The sequence below is a fragment of the Hypanus sabinus genome, chromosome 7, assembly GCF_030144855.1.
Source record: "Hypanus sabinus isolate sHypSab1 chromosome 7, sHypSab1.hap1, whole genome shotgun sequence".
Lineage (NCBI taxonomy): Eukaryota > Metazoa > Chordata > Chondrichthyes > Myliobatiformes > Dasyatidae > Hypanus > Hypanus sabinus.
In genome coordinates, this window is record NC_082712.1 from 165,394,678 (window position 1) to 165,416,053 (window position 21,376).

A 21,376-nucleotide genomic window follows, 5' to 3' on the forward strand; every position below is an offset into this window, starting at 1 on the left:
TTCTTTTTGTATAGTTATCCTATTTTCAGTTGTTCCTGTGTGAAAAAGTTCATTCATAACCCATCTCATGCTAAACGGCCCCATTCCACCCTCCCCCCTCCTCCCCAGCACCCTCCCCACCACCAACATTCAAAACCTCACACAGTTGCCATTGCTAACAGCAACCTGTCAACTATTTTTTCTGTGCTGTGTTATGTGCGTTTTGTTTTCCCACCCAGCAAGCCTTGCAGCTGTTGTCAGGCTGAAGAATAACCACTGCACGAACAGCCTGTGATCACTCATCTGGAACATTCACACTGAGGAACTTTGTATTCACAGCTATAATCAGGCCAGCAGAGTGTTTCCTCTTCTCTTGCAGTAAATCTTTATCAGTTGTGTTCTGCTCATCAACTAGTGGCGCCAACTCGTTGGGTCACATTGAGCCCTTGTTTCATTTCCCATACTCATACACATTCTACATTATAAAAGCTGGTTTTGTTAAGGGTTTAGTGCAGAAAGGGATTCATTAACTCTTTTTTTTGAGGGGGTGTGTGGGGTGGGGTTGGATGCTGGTGCTAATTTATAAAACTGCAGCCAGAACGCAATTAGTCATCTACCACAACAATTAAACACAACATACAGCTGGCCGTTAATATTATGTCAGATAAGGCACAAGCCCGGTCGGAGGAGCTGCCAACCGACACATGCCTGGCACGGATCAAGCCGCGTCCTACCTGCCAATATTTGAAACGCAGAGGAAATGGGAGCAATGAGACTGAGGGGGATTGACAGGGGAAGTGGTCTGGAAGACTCTTTGCATCTCTCTCTTCGTGTGGGCAGCCTGCTTCTCTGAGTTTCTCTCATCTTGCCTCCCACACAATTCAAACCTCTTGCTTTTCACAACTGCTGCTCAATATGCTACTTTTAATTCTGCCGTGAGGGAGATTGACTAGGCCAGGGCTGTTTTCTTTGGAACAGCGGAGAGATTTAATCGAGGCATGTAGAGTTATGAGGGGGAACAGGAAGGACCTATTTCCCTTTGGTGAGAGGTCAATAGTCAGGCACACAGGTTTAGGTAATAGGTTGAATAATTGGACAGGAATTGAGGAGAATTGTTTTCACCCGGAAGCTGGAGGGGTCTGAGAGGCGAGAGTGGACCGAAACCCTTGTCACATTTGAAACGCACATGAATGTGCACTGAAGTCTTCTCAATGAAGACAATGGTTGAATGTTGGGAGATGGGATATGGTTGAATAGGTCTGCTTTGGTTAGCAAGGACACAATGGACTGAATGGCCTCTTTATGTGAGATCTCTATACTGCACTGTGCAAAAGTTTTAGGCACATTTATATAGGTATGGTGCCTAAGGCCTTTGCACAGTACAGTCAATGTGGAATGGAGAGCGGGTTTGTAAATCTGGCGAGAGAAAAGTATGTTGGGAATGGTGAGGGTGGAGTGCTGCAGGACGAGTGTGGTACTGGTGGTAGAGAAGGAATGCCAGGGTTGGGGTTGGGGGTAGGTGTGGGGTGGTGCAAATGTGGTCATTTCACCCTCCCAGCCCTGAGACACCAGGCAAGGTCATTTCATTGATTTATTGATCATTACAGAATGTCTCTGTGGTTCTTCTCATTCCCTCCCCTCTCCCTCCCCCTTTTCCAACCTTGGTTCCCCTCTCCCTGCCCCCTTCCGGCTCTCAGTCCACAATAGAGACACATTTCAGAATCAGGTCTATTATCACTTAAATATCTCATGAAATTTGTTTTTATTGTGGCAGCAGTACAGTGCAATACACAAAATTACTACAGAACTGTGTAAGTCTTACACAGTATTGTATAAGCCCAGCTATATATAGGTGCCTAAGACTTTTGAACAGTCCTCTATACTGATATAATTCTACCACAATCCAATATTTCCGTCAATGCAGATGGATCAATTATTTTATTTGATGATGGCAACTGATCGTTTTGAAAGTAGATTCACTCCAAGATGTTCTCGTTCCCTCAGACAGAGGGTCCAGTTTCTGTAAACATTCCCTCCTCCCAATGAAGATTTTGACTAAATCAGCTGAATGGCATTTTGGTCAAATGTAAGATATTCGATATTTTGTGTAGCTCCTATATACACTCAGTGGCCACTTTATTAGGTACACCTGTACACCTGCTTGTAACTGCAAATATCCAATCGGCTAGTCACGTGGCAGCAACTCAATGCACTAAAACATGCAGATATGTTCTAGAGGTTCAGTTGTTGTTCAGACTAAACATCTGAATGGGGAAGAAATGTGATCTAAATTACTTTGATTGGGGAATGATTGTTGGTGCCAGATGGGGTGCTTTGAGTTTCTGAACAACTACTGATCTCCCGGGATTTTCAGAGATGAGAGAGAATCAAGAGTGGAAGTTCTGTGGGTAAAAATGTCTTGTTAATAAGAGAGGCCTGAGGAGAATAGCCAATATGGTTCAAGTTGACAGGAAGGTAACAGTAACTCAAATAACCACCTGTTACAAAAATGATGTCCAGAAGAGTACCTCTGGATGCACAACGCATTGAACCTTGAAGTGAATGGGCTACAGCAGCAGAAGACCATGACCATACACTCAGTGACTACTTTATTTATTAAGTATGGGAAATACCTAATAAACTAGCCACTGAGTGTATATATTGTTTCACAGAATCTTAATGAACAGGAAATCTTATTACTTGGTTATGATATTGCACTTCATCACTTACCTGCACTGTACTGTTTGGTAACTTTTACACTTTATTCTGTTTTGTTATTGATTTTCCTTATTCTAGCTTAAAGCACTGTGTACTGATTTGATCTGTATTAAAAGGATGCAAGACCAGCTTTTTGCTGCATCTTTGTACACGTCAATAATGAACAAGTACAGTACCAACACCAATACCAAAATCGAGTAATTATATTGACAGTGAATTTTTAGCAGTGGTTTTACAATATATATCTTAAAGATGGAAAATTGTGGAACATAAGGGAAAGATTAAGAGTGGCATTTTCTTTCGATGATGACTGTCTTCTGCTGCCTTGAGCACTAGATTGCAGATATTTGGAATTGCCCCTTTTACACCATTAGGTGGTGTAAAAGCCCCAGCTGTATTTGTCCGTACTCTATCAGCTCCTCTGGCTACAGCACTGCGTTGTTCTCTGATCAAGTCCTTACTTTGTTGTGCTGACCTCACTTATTTCTGTTTCCCCCAAAGACTCCCAGATCCTGGCTTGTTGTGTGTACTCCTCAGATTGAATTCTCGTCACTAAATGCCTCTATCTAGCAACATATCCCATTTTGCCTGATTCTGCTTTCGAATCTCAGGTTTCTGGTTTGAATTCTTTTGCCCTCTCATTTCACTATGACAAACTTCCTTAAATTAAGGTAAACTCAAACAATATTCTCTTTTGAACCTCTCGTTTTGAAGAAAAAAGTAAATTTATTGGTTAGAACAGGTATGAGTGTCTCCTTGTACAATCTCAACTTTGAGTTTGAATTCCACATCTGTCCTGGCATATTGCTTTCTGTGTGCTGGATACTACACCCGGCTTTTCCTAATCTTTTCCTGATTTTCTTCATTCCTTATCGTCAGGATGAGAGAAACTTAAAACCAGAAAAGCTCCGTTTCTTAATTAAAACAAAATTCCCAGATCACTGTGACAATTGTTGGCCATTGAACTTGTATCGTTCGAGCTTTTCAATTCTATATAACACCCTTTGTAAGGGCCCTGCAATAATCTCTGGGATTTTTCCCATTAGATGAAACAATTCAAGTGTAATTGGAAACTGGGTTCAAAGGAAAACATTTCAGATGAAAGCTAGCCAGATATATTGTGATAATTAACAGCCAACAGCTTCTGAATTTTTTATATGCTTGGGGGCAGCTTGAAACCTTTCAAGAATATTTTACTTTATACCATGACTACACTTCTAAGTGTGTGATTGTCTGTGAAACACTTAAAATGGAAGTGAAGTTCAAAATTCACAGTAAATTTATTATCAATGTATATATCACCATATACAACCCTGAGATTTGTTACAAACCAAAAAAAATAAAAATAAATAAATAACAATAAATATCAAGAAAATGAGATGAAGAGTCCTTAAGATTGTGTCCATAAGTTGTGGGAGCAGTTCAGTGATGAGACTAGTGAAGATGAATGAAGTTATCCCCACTGGTTCAAGAGCTTGATGTCCATGAACTGGTGGAGTGAGTCCTAAGGCTCCTGTACCTTCGTCCTGATGGCAGCAATGAGAAGAGGGCATGAACTGAGTGGTGGGGGTCCTGAAGATGGATGCTGCTTCCCAGTGACAGTGCACGGTGTAGACGTTCTCCGTGGAGGAGAGAGCTTTACCCTCAATGGACTGGCCTGTCTCCACTACCTTTTGTAGGATTTTGCATTCAGATGTGCAACGTGAATGTTTTTATGGTATGAAATCTGTACAAAGAACATTGTCTGACATAATTAGTGAAACTATGGATACTACTCAGATGCTTACCAACATATTTGGGAGCAAGGTATTGTTTTCTTTGTCATCAGCCCTTTTGGATCAATGTGACTTACTTCCCCTGCAGGTTTGTGATCCTGGGGCGACTGATGAGAACTGTATGGGAACTGCAGACTATTTTGCAGACAGGCATGAGGTGACTAATGAGAACGTGGGTATAATGTGAGGTGGCACATTCCTTCTGCTGTAGTGTGTGCTTCCTGAACATGGACGAGGTTCTGAATATCACACAAAATAGAACATAGAACGTTATACAGCAGAGTGCAGGCCCTTTGGCCCACGATGTTGTGCTGACCATTTAACCAAGATCAATCTAACGCTTCTTTCCCACATAACCCTCCATTTTTCTCTCATCCATGTACCTATCAAAGAATCTTTTAAATGTTAGATTTCAGGATTTCAATATTCAAATTTATTTACCACGTGTACATTGGAACACATAATGGAATGTATTAGCAACCAGTACAATTAGGGATGTTCGGGCTTGGCGGTGGGGGGGTGGGGGTTGTCAGCCTGCAAGTGTTGCCATACAGTCTGGCGTCAACATAGCATGGCCATGACAAACAACAAAACAATACCAGTAAAACAAGCCACTCTCCTCCCACACACATACACAGTCTTCCAAAACCAGGACAGGCCATCTTCAATCTTCAGCATCCACCAACCTGAGCCTCAGACTTGCCAGGCGTTCGACCTTTCATTTCCCCAGCAGACTTTTAGCGATTCACGGGGATGAGCAGACGTGGGGTTCTATCTCAACTTCCAGACGTCTGCCTGATCCTCAGACCTTGGCTTCAATCCCAGGACCCACTGATCACCGAGCACTAGGCCTCGAACTCCAGTCTCTAATGTATCTCCCTTTTCCACCTCTTACCCTCCTTTGCTCTGAAGAGAGAAGCCCTACCTTGTTCAACCTTTCCTATAAGACATGTGAGAGAAACTCAGCAGGTCAGGCAGCATCTCTGGAGAGAAATAAAGAGTCAACGTTTTGGGCCAAGACCCTAACCAGGACTGGAAAGGAAGGGGGCAGAAGCCAGAAAAAGGAGGTGGGTTAGGGAAAGGATTACAAGGTGGTGGCTGGTAGTCCTGATGAAGCTGCTTGGCCCGAAATGTTCTTTCCACTCCGAAGATGACTGGCTGAGTTCCTTGATCATTTTGTGTACCATGTTAAGGATTCCCTGTATCCCCAGAATCTCTTGTGTTCTCAATACCATTCTGATTGCTGCTTCTCCAATTTGAATGGCCATTGGCCAGAGATTCCCGGAGTTAGTGTGGTGAGGTAAGGGTTAGGCTTTTGCATTAGGTTTCCAGAGGTCTAGTGTAGGGGTGGTGAACCTCTTTGAGAACATGTGCACAAATTGACAATAATCTTCTAACAAGCTCTCTCTCATGCCATAGTAACTTTGAGCAGAGATTAGTATTGATTAATAAATTAGTAACAATAATTAAAGACATTTTATGGAAAAAGTGATCAGTTCTATTGCTTACTTACATGTATTCAATTTTCTAATACTAAAGTATAACAGACATTAAACTAAAAGTAGCATTTTAGAAATCCTGTTTGAAAGTCATTAATATTAATCTTTTATAAAGACAACTGAAAATCACATAATTTCCAAACAGTAATGTTAATGCAACTGGTCACAATCAAAATACTGATGTGTATACCAGATCTGCAAGGGTTGCCAAATGTATTACCCACCGTCACGCGTTTTAGCGACTGTTTAGCTGGTGCCAAGCCAACGTGAGGCGTTTCCTGTGAAAGCATCTCATTGCTCATGGGTTGTGAAAAAATCTTTTGCAGCTTCATTTGATAGTAAAGATAATTATTATGTACTGTATCTTTTTATTATGGATGGGTTTAAAGAATTGAGGGGCAGCACCAAAATGCCACATGCCAACAATATTTTTGCATGTGCCCCAGGCTCTTCAGAAATATGAGCCAGAATTCAAGTTAGGAAGATGGTGACTTTAAATTCATATACTCAATTGAGCCTGGAATCAGTTACTATTAAACTATAGAACTGCTGCACAGACACATTTGGTTGAATAATACTTTTAAGAGAAGGAAAACTAATTCTTAGCTGATGTGGGCTTCATGTTACTGCAGACCCACCACAAATAGGATGAATCTCCTATCCTGGACTTACAAGACATCGAGTGATGGGTAATAAATTCTGACCTGCTTGAGACACCCACATATGGTGAATGAACAAACCTGGAAATTTTGATAATCTTTTAACCATCGTTCAGGCCATGTTCTCTTCTCACTATTGCCATCGGGAAGAAGGTACTGAGACTTAGGTCCCACACCACCAGGTTCAGGAACAGATATTACCATCAGGCTCCTGAAGCAGCATGGATAACTTCACTCACCTCCACACTGAGCTGATTCCACAACCTATAGACTCACTTTAAAGGACTTTACATCTCATGTTCTCAGTATTATTTATTTACTTACATTTTTTTTTGATTTGTACAGTTTCTCACCTTTTACACATTGGGTGTTTGTCAGTCCTTGTGTGTAGTTTTTCATTGATTATATTATGTTTCTTTGTTCTACAACGAATGCCCGCAAGAAAGTGAATCTCAGAATAGTATATGGTGACATGTACAAACTTCGATAAAAAATTTACTTTGACCATTGAACTTTGAAAATATTCTCATGTGCTATGGTAATTTTGAACAAAGATTATTATTGATTAATGAATTAGTAACAATAATTATGGATTTGCTAAAGGAAAAAGGATGAGTCCTGTTGCTTACCTATGTGTATTCAATGTTTTACTATTAAAGTATAGCATCAGCCGTGTAGTGGTTACTTTAAACAAACCAAAACCACTCAGAGACAAGTTGACACTGTATCACGCACTCCAATAACAAAGTTCTAAGTCGAAGAAAATACGTTTGATCCTTTATTAAGAAAACAGCAAAAACGAACAGTCTTGTAATGATTAAAACCTAATGAAACTAAAACTAGTGATTTAATGAAATATGCATTCTAAGCGTATTCAAACATACTTAAATGTTAGCAAATTTAAGCATACTAAGGCAAGCATTCTTAAACGATCAACAATAAAATATCATTCCCCCAACCTATTCCCTATGTTAAGCAGGCTAAAACTGAGCTAAAGGCAAAGAATGACTATGTAACTAAACTCTTCACATTTACCATGCCCAAATCCACATGGCAAATAACCCATAATAAACGTGCACACAAAATACAACGCATACAGACAGAAAATAGATACATGGCTCCTACAAGAACCACCTGACAGGTAGTTGCACTACGTTCCGGCATCTGGAGTCTCTTGTGTCTCCCCTGATTCCTTCTGAGGAGGTTGGTATTTATTAGTTAAAGGAATTGCTATAGAAAGACTATTTTATTGTAATTTGAAATTTCAATAATTTGCATTTGCGCATCGCAGTCATAGGACGCCTTGCAGATTTGCACCCACCAAGCGGAGACCTGATTATTTATTGGATATATGACTAGGTAATCAGGAAGTGGTAAGGATAATCCCTTTTCAGAGATGTTGGTTAAGGGATAGATACTGATTTCAGTTCCAGGGGATTATTTCTCCTGCTCTATATTCAAGTTGTGCTATGTTTCTGGAATGGGATGGGCCTCTAACATAAAGGTGCACATGCCCCTACTGAAGAAACAAAGGTTCAATGGTTCAATTTAATATCAGAGAATGTATACAATATACAATCTGAAATTCTTACTCTTTGCAGACCTCCAGGAGACAGAAACCACCCCCCCAAAGGATGAATGACGGAACCCCAAAGCCCCCCCCATTCACAAGGAGCAGCAAAAACATCAACCCTCCTGCTCGCCCCTTCCCTCACTTGCTCCAGCAAAAGCATCAACTCCCCACCACCCACCATGCTGTAATAGCAAAGCCCCCACAGAGACCATGATCTAATTCAATAAACTGATGTCCTTTGCCTCTTTGTTGGCATGCGTAGTTGCAACCCCATTACAAATATTGATCAAATCGCAGCAGTGAGTTGGTGAGGTGCAGCTCACGTCTTCACATCGTAGTCTTGTAATTTGTTGCCAAGCACCATGAGCAACCTTATCCAAACCTCAGGGAAAACATATTTAAGTTCTTCATAGCAAGTTGGATATAAAGGAGCCCACGATTTCAAGGTGGAGCATAACTCTTGATCACATGTGGCCAATATTTTCACCTAAATCAACAGCACCAAAACACATCATCTGGTAATTATGACATGGCTAACTGTGGGAGCAGGCAGTGCATACATTGACTGCTGCATTTCTTACTTTACAACAGTGAAGATACATCAAATAGTTCTTCACTGGCTGCAAAGTTCTTTGGGATGTCCTCAGGTCATAAAAGCTGCGATGTAAATGCAAGTCTTTCTTTCTTTACGAATTTGATGAATTGAAGCTGTGACCTTCCATTTACTCTTGGATTTTTCTCACAAAAGATTAAAGTTACCGAAGTTCACCCTTGCAACAAGGTCAGTTTTCTTCACATCAGAACAATGCTTTGGCTCCTAACCACAAGTCAGCATTAGATGAAGAGCTATATTTTAACTTCACTCTAATGCAAGTTCACAACATGAGATATTATCACTCTTCTGCAATGCCCCTCATGATTTTCACATGGTTGTGTGCTTTTGATTTGATGGTGGCAAATTCACAACACTCATCTTTATAAATCTTCACGTTGAACATGTGGTGTGGTGTGATCTGAAGTTTATATTAAATGTATACTTTCACTCTTGTTGGCATATACTTTAGTTCCTTATTATTGAAAAACAAATGAATCAGTGTAAGCAATGCATGTAAAGCACAAAGTATTTCTTGGTCGAACCATTTCATTTTTTAAGTTAAAAGATTGTTATGCTTATCAATGCCTCATGGTGATTTGCATTAAATCCAAAATATTATAATTATTAAAAAATCACCACTGGTTTCACTCAACAGTATATACTTTGAATTGCAATTGCTGGACATCGATAATGTTTCTCTTGTTCGGTGGGATGACCGGTGGCGTGGGAGCTGTGTGGTCTTGGTTGTAGCGAGGACTGGACCTCAGGCTGCAGGCTGCAGTCCAGGAGAGGAGACACTGGAGGCGGGGCAGTGTGGTGTCCATGCTCATTTGGGGACTGTCTTCTCCCGTCGATGCTGCCCTCCAATGTTCAATTGGTGGAATGAGTGACAAGAGAAAATCTTCAGATGCTGCCTGGCCTGCTGAGTTCCTGAACATGGAATGACAGGCTAGATTACAGTGGGACAGGTCGCTCAAGGTCTTGGAATATATATGTTTTTTTTTGTGTGACTATTGTTTCTTTGCTCACTGTTTTGAATGCGTTGTGTATGCTTTGCACCTTGGCCCCAGAGGAATGCTGTTTCGTTTGGCTGTATTCAAGAATGGCTGAATGACAAATGAACCTGAATTTGATTTGATTTGGTTTATTTTATTCATTAGTGGAGCAAGAGCAGCATTTACTTACATCCTTTCTTTGTTTCCTCAGTCATTCTAAAGTTAGGTTGGTGGTTATTCTAGATCTAATGTCACAAAAAGGTAAGATCAAGTTCAATTTCAAAGTTTAAAGTAAATTTATTATCAAAGTACACATATGTCACCAAATACTACCCTGAGATTAATTTTTTTATGGCCGTTCACAGCAGAACAATGCAGTTAAATAGAATCAGTGAATCAGAAGAATGAGCCGTAATCTCATTGAAACCTGTTGAATGTTTGAAAGACCTTGATAGAATGGAGTTAGAGAGTATGTTCCCTAAGATGGAGTGTGTAAGACCAGAGGACGCAGCCTCAGAATAGAGGGGTGTCCTTTTAAAACAGAGATGAGGAGGGATTTCTGTAGCCAGATGGTGGTGAATCTGTGGAATCGTTGCCACTGGTGGCTGTGGAAGCCAAGTCATTGGGTATACTTAAGTTAGAAGTTGATAGATTCCTGATTGGTCAGGGCATGAAGAGATATGGGGAGAAGGCAGGAGATTGAGCCTGAGAGGGAAAATTGATCAGTCATGATGAAATTGTGGACAAACTCCATGGGCCAAATGGCCTAATTCTGCTCCTATACCATATGATCTTATGGTGTAAAAATCACACACAAAGACTGACAAGCAACCAATGTGCAAAAGAAGTCAAACTATAAATACCAAAAGAAAACACGTAAGAACAACTTACCTAATAGATGTTATCATTCTAAACACACATAACATACAGAAATCAATAAGTGAAAAACATTAGAAATACGCTGAATTAAAAGAGGAAACTGAAAGACTATGGACCATGAACAGGGTATACTTTGTTCCGATAGTAATATCTACAACTGGTATCATCCCAAAGTCACTACACAATAGCATTAAACAATTAGGCCTGCACAGCAAAATTTATGTAAATCTTCAGAAAGTCACAACACTAAACACCACAAGAACAGTCTGAATGTTTCTCACAATTGAGGAATAAGCGTGCTAGGCTTTACCCGTAGCTCAGATTTTACCAGCTTGAGCAGAGAAAAAAAAATAATGATGGTAATTAGATAAGTAAATAAGTAACACTGAAAACATGAGTTGTAGAGTCTTGAATGTAAGTACATAGATTCTGTTCAGTGATCAGATCAGTGTTGTGGTGAGTGAAGATGTCCAGGAGCTTGATGGGTGAAGACTAATAAAAAAACCGGCAAATTTCCACCTTTAAAGGACAACAATGAGCAATCAACTGATGCAAGCTGTTTCTTCAGAAACTCTAGGTTTATTTAATTACTGAAATTTAAATTTTCCAGGTGCTCTGTGACTGAATTTGAACTCATTTCTGCAGATCATTAGTTGATGTCTCTGGATTACCAACATAGTAACAATTGCTCTTCAACAATCCCCTCTTTGATGTATTGTGCTTTGCCTTCATTGAGTTTTGCTTAAAGTTGTAATGCTATCAGCTCATGTGAGTAGGTGAGTGAATTTTACCTTCAAATTTTTTTATTGTCTTGTTTTGGGATATTGGCCACTCAAATCCATTGAGCATAGTTTGACATAGAAAGGTTTAACCCAATGCAGAGGAAATCCTTGGCAGAAATCATTATCATTCTAGTCATTGTCATAGAAAATTACAGCATAGAAACAGACCCTTTGGCCCATCTAGTTGGTGCCAATTTAAACTGCTTTCTCCCATCAACCTGCACCGGGTCTGTAGCTCTCCATACCCCTGCCATCCAAACTTCTCTTAAACGTTGACATCGCAGACACCACGTGCTGGCAATTCATTCCACATTCTCATGACCCTCTGAGTGAAGGAGTTCCCCTCACTTTCTCCTTAAAATTTTCACATTTTGCTCATTATCCTTGGCCTCTGGATGCAATCCCAGCTAACCTCAGTGGAAAAAGCCTGCTTGCATTAACCCTATCTGTACTCCTCATGGTTTTGTTTACCTCTATCAAATCTCCTCTCAATCTTCAATGTTCTGAGGAATAAAGTCCTAACCTATTCAATCTTTCCTTATACTCACGTACTCCAATACCAGCAACATCCTTGTAAGTTTTCCCTGTACTCTTTCAAACTTACTTACATCTTTCCTGTAGATGCTGACCAAGATAATCCCAGCTCATCCCTGCTGGAATAAGAAAAGATGGGTGAAATCTCTGGATTAAGAATTGTCCAACCATGTCAACTGGCAGGAACTGCCAGAGGCATTTTATCCTGTAGCAAGTAACTCATTCCCGACATTCTAGGCAGTTCCGTCATCTGTAAGGCACAAGTTGGTGGGTAATGGAATATCCCTGCATTTGATCAGAGATGATTAAAGATATGCTTTGTTTGTCATATGTACATCAAAACAACTCTTAAGGTTCCTTAAGGTTATTATAACTGGGGGTGGTAATAGGAACAAGCTCCCACTACCTATTAAATGCTCCCAATGGTGTGTGCCTCAAATAGCCTCTGACAGCCAATTCCAGCTCCTGGCCTTCACATGTGGCCATCTCTTAGTACCTTCTCTCGTGGTGCATGGGTTTCCTCCGGGCACTTCAGTTTCCTCCCACCGTCCAAAGGCGTACCAGTCAGTAGGTTCATTGGTCATTGTATATCTCCTCTGATTAGATTGGTGCTAAATAGGAGGGTTGCAGGCAGCATGGTTCATTGGGCCAGAAGGGGTGTTCTATGCAATATCTCTAAGTATAGTAACCATCTCATCTCCTTCCTGTATTCTGACTCATTATTTGAGATCCAGCCCACTACAGGGAGTCATCTGCAAAGCTGTAGATGCAGAATCTGGCCATACAGTCATGATTGTTCAGGGAGAAGTGTAGGGGGTTAAGGGTGCAACCAAAGTTTAGAATAATGATGAAGCATCCATTCCCCATCCCATACACTCACTCCCTCCATCACTGTGTGCAATCTCACCAAAGACCTGCTATTATTTATCAAGGGTAATCTGTCAGCACCTTCCAAACCCATAAAGAACGTGGGTGTAAATGCATGTGACTCCTTGTCTGTAGGTCATTCTTGGGCTCACAGCCCATCCTGACTTAGAAGCAAATCAGTGTTCCTTTGTCATCACTGGATATAACTTCTGCAACCAACTCTCTGCTCAGCTGCACCATGGTAGCATCTTCACTAGAAGACCTGCTGTGTTTTAAAAGTTGGAGACAACTGGGCATGGTTTATTAAAGATGAAAGATTAGCTTTATTGGTCACATGTGCATAAAAAAAAATGCAGTGAAATGCATTACTTGCATCAACAACCAGCTCAGTCTGAATGTGTGTCTGGGGCAGTCTGCTAGTGCTGCCATGCTTCCAGTGCCAACATAATACGGCCAGAATTTACTAACCCTGACCCATACTTACTGAAGTTGGATCACTTAATGGAAACCTAAGTGGTCACAGCGAGAGCATACAAACTCCTTATAGACAGTGACAGGAACTGAACCTTGATCACTAGTATTAGGCAAAACAGTACATAATCATGCCGCTAAACCTAGCAATAAATCTAGCATTGTCAGCAATGCATATATCCTGCAAATAAAAGGTCAATTTGACCAAGTTTCCTCTCTGATAACTCTTTTTGCAGATTTGATCATATGACTGGAAGAGGAACCTGGACATTGAAAAGGCTCCTTGAGGCAGAGTTGGAAGGCAATGAAATCCCAGGACATTGTTTCAGGGGCAGGGTCATGGGTTAAACACCCTAACTATTCTTCAAAGTAGAGAAGTGTGAACTGTTACATCCCTGAAATGAGCAGACATGATCTGGGTATAATATTTTAATACCAAGGGTAGTATCTTACATGTGCCCCAGGCTGACCCTTTACTTCCAGTTAAAGGAAGGTCAGTGAGCTCCTGGCGGGCAAAGGAAATGTTTCAAAGATAACATCAGAATCAGCCTGAAGATATTCAATGTTACATCTGAAAACTGGGAAGACATTTCACTCGCCTGGAGGGAGCTACGCTACAAGTGGTTGCTGTGAAAGGAGAGATTGAACAACCAAAAGACCCAGCCACGAATCATAACCGCCATTACACTTGCCCACACTGCACCAGCATATGTGGATTTCAGAACAGCCTCTATAACCATCTCTAACAACAATAGACAACCCATGAGGAGACCATCATTCTTGACTTGAGTGATTGTGCTTCCTCATATAGCGAAGGATTCTATCAGAATCAGGTTTATTATCACTGACAAACGTCATGAAATTTACTGTTTTGAGGCAGCAGTACAGTGTAACATATAAAATATACTATAAATAGTATATTAAATTATTGCAAAAAGAGAGCAGACATAGTGAGGTGGCGTTCATGGGCTCGTTGTCCATTCAGCAATCTAACGGCAGTGTTGATAAAGCTGTTCCTAAAACATTGAGTGTGTGCCTTCAGCCTCCTGTACCACCTCTCTGATGATAATAATGAGAAGAGGGCATGCCCTTAATGATGGATGCCACTTTTTGAGGTATCGGCTTTCGAAGAGGAGCAATGGTGGGAAGGCTAGAGTTCATGACAGAGTTAGTTGAGTTTATAACCCTCTGCAGCTTTTTTCTGCTCTTGTACAGTGGGGCCTCCATACCAGACAGTGATGCTACCAGTTAGAATGTTTTCCATGGTACATCTGTAGGAATTTGCTCAAGTCTTTTTAACATACCAAATCTCCTCACTCCTAATGAAGTACCATACTAAACCATAGTGTCAGCCTTCATTCCTGTATTTCTGGTGGAACTTGAACTACAATCTTCTGACCTAGAGGCAAGAGTACTGCCACCTAAGCCACATTGACTCTGCACTGTACTAAAGGAACATCTGTTGTTTTGAATCACAAACAAGAGAAAATCTTCAGATGCTGGAAATCAAAGCAACACACACACACACACACACACACACAAAGTGCTGGAGAAACTAAGCAGGCCAGGCAGCACCTGTGGAAAAGTGTAAACAGTCGATGTTTGGAGATGAGACCCTTCAACAGGACTGGAACAAAGAAGATGAGAAGTCAGAGTAAGAAGTGGACGAAGGGCAGGAAGAAGTACAAGGTCGTAGGTGAAAGGTGAAACTGAGAGAGGGGAGGGGTGAGTAAAGAGTTGGGAAGTTGATTGGTGAAAGAGATAAAGGGCTGGAGAAGGGGGACTGAAAGGAGAGGACAGAAAGCCATGGAAGAAAGGGAAAGGGGAGGAGCACTGGAGGGAGGTGATGGGCAGGTAAGGAGATAAGGTGAGAGACGGAAATGTACATGAAGAATGCTGAAGGTGAGTGGGGGAGACAATAACTGAAAGTTTGAGAAATCAGTATTCATGCTACAATGTTGGAGGCTAACCAGATGGAATATAAAGCGTTGCTCCTCCAACCTGAGTGTGGTCTCATCGGGGCAATAGAGTCCAGAGAATGCCAGATTGAGAATGGGAAGCCGAATTGAAATGGGTGGCCACGGAGAGTAGTTGCTTGACAAAGCAGTCTCCCGATCTATCCCAGGTGTTGCAATGGAGTGGACTGGGGAGCAGGACTCAGGCACAGAGACTTGACACAGAGACGGATTTGAACTTGACTCGGAACTGAGATTGGGACTGAGAGGAAAAATGCCTCAGCCATGATGAAATGGTGGAGCAGACTCTGTGGGTCAAATGGCCCAATTCTGCTCCTACTTCTTGTGGCCTTATAGCTTTATCTCATTAGTTCTGGAAAGAAAAACCGTATCCTGGAAGCAGATGTGCCAGAGATGGAGGAATTGAGAGAAGGAATGGCATTTAGAAACATAGAATACTGAAGTGAAGTATTCATTGAGTACCTCTGCTATTTCCTCCGGTTCTATACGCACTTTCCCACTGTCACACTTCTTTCACGTTTTATGCTCTTGCTCTTCACATACTTGTAGAATGCCTTGGGGTTTTCCTTAATTCTGCCTGCCAAGGCCTTCTCATGGCCCCTTCTGGCTCTCCTAATTTCCTTCTTAAGCTCCTTCCTAGTAGCCTTATAATCTTCTAGATCGCTAACATTACCTAGCTCTCTAAACCTTCTGTAAGCTTTTCTCTTCTTCTTGATTAGATTTATTACAGCCTTTGTACACCATGGTTCCTGTACCCTACCATAACTTCCCTGTCTCATTGGAATGTACCTATAAAGAACTCTACACAAATATCCCCTGAATATTTGCCACATTTCTTCTGTATTTTTCCCTGAGAACATCTGTTTCCAACTGAAGCCTCCAATTTCCTGCCTGATAGCGTCATAATTGCCCTTACTCCAATTAAATGCTTTTCTATTGGTTCCTATCTTTTGTTGGTTTTTGTCGGTTCCTATCTCTCTCTAATGCTATTGTAAAGGAGATAGAATTATGATCACTATCTCCAAAATGCTCTCCCACTGAGAGATCTGACACCTGACTGGGTTCAATTCCCAATATCAAATCAAGTACAGCCTCTCTTCTTGTAGGCTTATCTACATACTGTGTCAAGAAACCTTCCTGGACACAACTAACAAACTCCACCCCATCTAAACCCCTTGCTCTAGGGGGATGCCAAACAATATTTGGGAAATTAAAATCTCCCATCACGACAACTCTGTTATTATTACACCTTTCCAGGATCTGTTTCCCTATCTGCTCTTTGATATCCCTGTTACTATTGGGTGGCCTATAAAAAACACCTTCCTGTTCCTAACCTCCACCCATAGAGACTCCGTAGACAATCCCTCCATGGCATCCACCTTTTCTGCAACCTTGACACTATCTCTGATCAACAGTGCCATACCCGACCCCCACCTCTTTTGTCTCCCTCCCTGTTGTTCCGAAACATCTAAAACCTGGAACTTGAAGTAACCATTCCTGTCCCTGAGCCATCCAAGTCTCTGTAATTTCCACCACATCATATCTCCAAGTACTGATCCATGCTCTAAGCTCATCTGCTTTGTTCACAACACTCCTTGCATTAAAATAGACACATCTCAAGCCTTTGGTTTGAGCACGTCCCTTTTCTATCACCTGCCTATCCTCCCTCTCGCACTGTCTACAAGCTTTCTCTATTTTTGAGCTAACCTCCTCTTCCCCAGTCTCTTCAGTTCGGTTCCCACCCCCCAACAATTCTAGTTTAAACTCTCCTCAGTAGCCTTAGCAAACCTCCCCAACAGGATATTGGTCACCCTGGGATTCAAGTGCAACCCGTCCTTTTTGTACAGGTCACACCTCCCCCAAAAGAGGTCCCAATGATCCAGAAATCTCAATCCCTGCCCCCTGCTCCAATCCCTCAACCACGCATTTATCCTCCACCTCATTCTAATCCTATTCTCGCTGTTGCATGGCACAGGCAGTAATCCTGAGATTACTATCATTGCGGTCCTGCTTCTCAACTTCCTTCCTAACTCCCTGTTGTCATTTTTCAGGACCTCTTCCCTTTTCCTACCTCTGTCATTGGTACCAATATGTACCACAACCCCTGGCTGTTCTCCCTCCCACTGCAGGATATCTTGGATGCGATCTGAAACATCCTGGACCCTGGCACCTGTGAGACAAACTACCATCCGAGTTTCTTTCCTGCATCCACAGAATCGCCTGACTGACCCCATAACTATAGAATCCCCTATAACTACTGCCTTCCTCTTCCTTTCCCTACTCTTCTGAGCTACTGGACTAGACTCTGCGCCAGAGGCATGGCCACTGCTGCTTCCCCCAGGTAGGCTATCCCCCCCAACAGTACTCATACAGGAGTACTTACTGTCAAGGGGTACAGCCACAAGAGGTACTCTCTAGTAGCTGACTCTTCCCCTTTTCCCCTCCTGACTGTGACCCACTTGTCCATCTCCCGTGGCCCCGTTGTGACCACCTGCCTATAACTCCTCTCTGTCACCTCCTCACTCTCCCTGACCAGCCAAATGTCATCGAGCTGCATCTCCAGTTCCCTGACTCGGTCCCTCAGGAGCTGCAGCTCGACACACTTGGTGCAGATATGGCCATCCGGCTGGGAGACTCCAGGACCCCCCCCCCCCCGCCCCACATCTGACACCGTGCACAGAAAACTGGCCTCACACAGATACTTCCTACCTCGCCTCATCCCGTTACTGCCTAAGCCCATTGAGCCAAAGCCCTACCACTCTGCTACCTCTCACTCGGCTGTCCACTCCGACGCTGCCCGCTGGATACGGTGGTCTTCTTTTTAAACCTTTCATGCTCTACAGGCTGACATCACGCGCCTGCGCAGTCTCGCCTCTCTTTAACCCGAGTAGTTAAAAAACTCCCTTCGCTCCAAAAAATCAGCAGTTCATTCACAGCCTTCTTGCTCTGAATTAAAAACCATTGAAGGTTCCTTGCCTTTTTAAACCTTTTTATATAAGTGAAAGGGTGGGAAGAGGTATAGTCCAGGTAACTGTGTGAATCACTGGGTTTATAAAAGATATCAGTAGATAAACTTTCTCCAGAGATGGAGACCAAGGGATCGATAAAAGGGAGGGAGGTGTTGGAAATGGACCAGGTAAATTTGAGGGCAGCGTGGAAGTTGGAGGCAAAAATCAATAAAGTTGATGAGCTCAGCATGGGTGCAGGAAGCAGCACCAATGCAGTTGTTGATGTAGTTTTGATACATTATCTTTTCAATATCGGTAATGAGTGACAGTGAGTTTGCCTTTAAATATGTTCTGCACTCTGCTAGATACCTTCAACTCAACCACCAGAACTCACCTCTTAACCTCTCCGCCTATCGAACACTCCTCTCACCCTGTGTCCTCTCTGACACCATATTCCAGCAATGTCCTTTTTCATAGGGACCGCCATCGTTCCTTCATAACAAACGGGCAGATGGGTTGTTTATTTATTGTCTTTATTTCTCCAAATGAGGGATGTATCAAACTGAGTTCAGACCATCCCAAAATAGTCTCAATTATTGAGACAGAACTTTACTACTTTAGGAACAATGGGATAATACAGAACAGCCCTCCTCCACTGTATCACATGACTTCAATGTCACTGAAGTATGGTGTGTGACCAGTGCGAAAGATCTGTTGGTGTCAGCAAGCAAAAGGCAAGTTTCTACCCCTTTGTGACTTTGCAACAACTGGGTGAGTTAATGCCAGCCCTGCTCTGATAACCAAACCACAGCCAGGCATCCTGATTCCCCTGCATGGTACTTTCCTAAATTTTACCAACTGGGATTAGGCAGTAACACTGTGTAGGTGGTCAGTTATCTGTGGGGATAACTTTTCACATGAGCTACCGAGAAGAAAATTGAAGGGCTCAGGAAAAGTGCTAGTTTTCTTTTCTGAGCAAAGTTGTCATAAAACTTCACTCAACATTTAAACTGTTCCTCTCTGTGTGCAGTGGTTATTTATGCGCCTGTGCATTTTTAAATTTTATTCAGATACAGCGCAGAAAAGGCCTTCTTGGCCCCTTGAGCTGCACCGCCCAGCGGCCCCCGATTTAATCCTAACCTAGCCAGCTGATACATCATTGCACTGGGGCAGGGGGAACTGGAGCACTTGGAGGAAATCTACACACTTACGGAGAGAACATACAAACTCCTTACAGACAGTGGCAGGAATTGAACCTGGGTTGCTGGTACTGTAAAGCGTTGTGCTAACCACTATTCTACTGTGCCACCCTTGTGTATGTGTGTGTGCGCATGGTGCTTGTGTATAGGGTTCCTCCTCAGGATACACATGCACAACCCAAGCATACACGTGGGTGTTTGGGAGAGCAGCGCGTCGCATTTGCCAGCTGCCGACATCTTTCTTCCAGCTGGGCATGGGGTACTTTCTGTGTTCCTCCTCTCCCTAATTGCCACCCACCCCAAGCCACAACCACTGAGCTTTGCAGAGCCGAGAGTTGAGCAGACCCACACGTACACTCACCGAGTTAGGGAGGCTGGCCGGCGACCGCTCCTCCCACTCCTACTCGCTCTTCCCTCACAGCTGTTCCCCCACATACTTGTTTTGTTAATTTTTGATTTACAAACTGATTGGATTATGAACAGTTCTCGGGAATGGATCACAGTTGTAATCTGGCGAGAGCCTGCATGCATGTCTATGTGTATGTGTATGTGCCTTTGTAAATTGTGAAATAAGTTAGTAAGTTGGTTTATTATTGTCACCTACACAGAGGTATTGTAAAAAATTTGTCTTGCATGCTGTTTATACAGATCAAATCATTAGTCAGTGCATGGAGATAAAACAGTAACGATACAGAATAAAGTTCAAAAGCTCCTGAAAAAGGGCAGTGGAAGATTGGAAGAATTGGAAGATCATAACAAGGTACATGTGATTCACTGTTCATTAAACACACCATACTGTATATAGATACTACACAAAATATCAGACATCCACCTGACTACAATGACATTCACCTGAGTTAGTCAAAATCCTCATTTCTTCTGGTACCAAGGTACAGTGAAAAACTTGTCTTGCGTTCTCTTCATACAGATCGATGCGTTACACAGTGCACCACCGTAGCGTAATGCTATTACAGCTTGAGGTATTCCAGAAATTGGAGTTGATTTCTGATGCCATCTGTAAGGCGTTTGTATGACTGTGGGTTTCCTCCAGGTGCTCTGGTTTCCTCCCACAAAGACATACCCGGTCAGTAGGTTAATTGTTAACTGTCTGGTGATTAGCCTTGTGTTAAATAGGTGGCATGCTGGACTGGAAGAGCGTGTACTGTGTTGTTTCTCTAAATTTAAAATAAAAGAATAACAGCATGCAGAATTACAGAGAAAGTACCTATGTAAGGCTGTGAGAGTGTGAAAGTTTTATGTGTGCTGGTGTCAATGTACATGCCAGGTTTTTTCTGTCTGTGAAAATGTACAGTATGTACGTGTATGTGCACTGAGCACTTGGAGCTCTTCACCCTTAAGCAACATTTAATTGACATATGTCACTGCTGTGTTATCAGATGACAATGAGAACAAGATGACAGATCGCAGAACATTTTGTCTGTGTTCAGAGTGAGATTAGTCAGATCAGACAAAAACCTACCTTACAGTATCTTTATTGTATGAAACATTTTATGTGGTTATATTGTAAAATCCTTAGCACTCGAACAGACAGGCATTGGCACCAGTTATTTCTGTGTCAGAGAATACATATACCCTAAGGTCACTTTTATAATAGAACACCGTGAGAGAATTGGGAGGGCAAATATTAGCTCCAAGGAGGCAGGTTTTTGGCATAATCTTATCCAGCTTCTCCCAAGAATAGGCAAATTATCTTGAAGCAAAGGAAATACTTTGTACCTTACATAAAGCACTGTATATCACTTTTGAAACTGTAGCTAATACTGCACTTCCGCAAACACTGTCTGATTGATTGGATCAGAATTTGGAAACCTGATGACGTTTCAAATGCACAAGGTGTACAGTCATTTTTGTCGGACAGGTTCAATCAGCTCGTCTGGCACCTGAACTATGTCCACCATCGTGTACT

General features: G+C 42.1%; 1 long non-coding RNA gene across 2 annotated transcripts in view; it reads left to right on the top strand.

The window, feature by feature from the left end:
- LOC132397373 (uncharacterized) overlaps positions 1–21,104 on the top strand; it is a 33,421-nt gene extending 12,317 nt beyond the window's left edge. Inside the window, exons 2-4 of one of the 2 annotated variants that reach the window (XR_009513353.1) lie at positions 8,232–8,984; positions 9,454–11,448; positions 13,563–21,104. This is a non-coding gene — a long non-coding RNA (uncharacterized LOC132397373). The remainder of the gene's footprint in view (positions 1–8,231; positions 8,985–9,453; positions 11,449–13,562) is intronic. The other variant, XR_009513352.1, reaches the window with a different exon arrangement.
- The last annotated feature ends 272 nt before the right edge of the window (positions 21,105–21,376 follow it).